Below are 2,568 nucleotides of genomic sequence, written 5' to 3' on the forward strand. Positions count from 1 at the left end.
TCACTGCAGCCTAGACTTCCCAAACTCAATCAATCTTCCCACCTCAGCCTCCTGAGTAGCTGGAACTACAAGCACACACCATCAAGCCCAGCTAATATTTGTATTTTTTTTTTTGTAGAGACAGGTCTCCTCATGCTGCTCAGGCTCGTCTTGAACTCCTGGGCTCACATAATCTGCCCACCTCAACCTCCCAAAGAGCTGGAATTTCAGGTGTGAGCAACTGTACCTGGCCGAAATATTTGATATCTTCTCTCAAGACAAACAAATTGATAATATAATGATTATGATTTGACTGGGAACATCCACCCCATCCTTATACCTCCTTAATTTTCCTGATATCATCTCCTAAACACAAACTGATAAGGAAGAAGGAAGGGAAGGAAATTATTTTTTAACATGTTAAAACTATTTAAAAAAAAAAAGCTTGAACAAGCCAGATGACAGAAAATATTACCAAGGAAGTGGTGTGAGTCAGCTGACGCTTGACTGGTCCTGACAGCATACAATATTCATTCACTCAGTCATTCAAAAAGTACATAATGAGCAACTGTCAGGTGTCAGATCTGTTCCTGATGGTAGGGATACAGTGGTGGAGAAGGTAGAGAAAATCCCAGCCCTCACAAAGCTCACAGTCTCCTGTTAGCCTAAAAAATGCAACTTTTTTTTTTTCTTTTTTTGAGATGGAGTCTTGCTTTGTTGCCCAGGCTAGAGTGCAGTGGCGCAATCTCCGCTCACTGCAAGTTGTGTCTCCTGGGTTCATACCATTCTCCTACCTCAGCCTCCCAAGTAGCTGAGACTACAGGCGCCCGCCACCACACCTGGCTAAATTTTTGTATTTTTAGTAGAGACGGGGTTTCACTGTGTTAGCTAGGATGGTCGGTCTCAATCTCCTGACCTCGTGATCCGCGTGTCTTGGCCTCCCAAAGTGCTGGGATTACAGGCGTGAGCCACCGCGCCTGGCCAAAAAATGCAACTCTTTGTTGATTGATTCTTTACTGCAACACAATGATAAATAACGAGGAAGTATATCTCCTTTTATACAAAACTCAGTGTACAATATACGCTATTTGTAAAATACAGTGTTTTTAACGATAGATATATTATATTTATAACATATTTATGTACGTGCTCTGCCGCATCAATTCATTCACGTAAAGAACCTGGAAGATGGGAGAATAATTTTTTTCCCTAGTTCGTGAACTTCTTGAATCATGACAATGATCAGAGCATCTCAAACACTTTTGCTGTGTCATCCCAGGTGGAGAAGATAACGTGATCACTGCAGCATCCCTGCAAAACTCTATGTGATCAGGAGCAAAGGGAACAACTATAACTTGAGAAGTGTACATCAGAATTTCTCAATCACTATTTCAGAAAATGCAGTAAAAGAGAAAAGAATCATACCTGGGAAGGCGTATGTTCAAGGTACGGATTAGATATTCTTCTTGATAGAGTCTATTTTAAATAAAGAAAAAAAAATAGTTAGAACCAAATAAACTTTTGTACCAAAAAAGGAAAACATAAGCAATAGTGGCAGGGGCAGGACCCTGCTAAACAAACAAACAAAAAAAAGCTTGAATCTCAAATCATGGTCCCTATGGGCTTAGTATCCTTATTTTCACTCAATATAAATATCTGGTCAACATTCATAACAACAGGACAGGATATTCCACTTGAATGGCTCTCAACAGAAGTACAACAGAAAGACTGGGATTTTCTTGGACCGGTCACTTTATTCTTGATGTGTTTTGGATTCCATTTCTCCTTTCCTTTTCCTCACCCTAACTCAGGCCCTCATCACTATACCCTCAACTACCTGCTTCAGCTTCCCAGTGGATTTTCCTGCTCTCTGGTCACATCCCCTTCAGGCCATCCTTCACACCTCAACTAAGCAAATCTCCCTAAATCACCTCCTTGACTTGCAGAGGGTCCCTTATTGCTTATCTGAGTTAATCCATGCTCCCTTGGCTCACCACAGTCTGCCTCCAACAGATTTCCAGTATTCTCTTTCCAACTCTCAACAAGGCTTCTTCAGTTTAGCAAGACCTACTTGTCAGAAGAACCTGCCACTCATACCCCTGCCTTTAGTCAAGTCAGTCTTCATGTTAAAAGCCTTCCATCTTCCTCAATGCTTCTCAGAATCTCACCAGACTTGAAGTCCAGTTTTGTGGAGTCGGCTTCTGCATGAGGTTCCTCCTACTGTGGTAGGTTCCTCTTTAGAGCTCTGTTTTTGCTACTATTCAGTTGCGGCCCCTGGGTGCTCGGCATTGTTGGTTGTTTTTCTGTGTGCGCATTTGCCCCAAGGAATCCATAAGCTCCTTGAGGGAGGGCTGGCAGCTTATTCTGCTTTGCTTTCATGGCATCTAGCACACAATTGTGCATAAAGATGTTTATTTTTTCTATTCATTTATTTAGATATTTATATAACTGTATGAACTTAATAAGTAATTGCTGAATGATCTGAATTGTAGGAGCTAATTTTTCCTGCCTAATGATCCAGGAAACAGCACCATCACCCACATATGCTTAAGCACAATACAGAACTATTATCATTTCCTATTGCAGTAT

General features: G+C 41.2%; 1 protein-coding gene across 1 annotated transcript in view; it reads right to left on the minus strand.

Annotated features, from left to right (window-relative positions):
• The window catches only part of RAPGEF5 (Rap guanine nucleotide exchange factor (GEF) 5), a 247,962-nt gene that overhangs the window by 209,652 nt on the left and 35,742 nt on the right, over nt 1-2,568 (minus strand). Inside the window, exon 2 of the mRNA XM_011973915.1 lies at nt 1,405-1,455. The gene's annotated coding sequence lies outside the window, so the exon portion shown is untranslated. The remainder of the gene's footprint in view (nt 1-1,404; nt 1,456-2,568) is intronic.

The sequence above is a fragment of the Mandrillus leucophaeus genome, unplaced genomic scaffold (genome assembly GCF_000951045.1).
Source record: "Mandrillus leucophaeus isolate KB7577 unplaced genomic scaffold, Mleu.le_1.0 Scaffold140, whole genome shotgun sequence".
Taxonomy (NCBI): Eukaryota; Metazoa; Chordata; class Mammalia; order Primates; family Cercopithecidae; genus Mandrillus; species Mandrillus leucophaeus.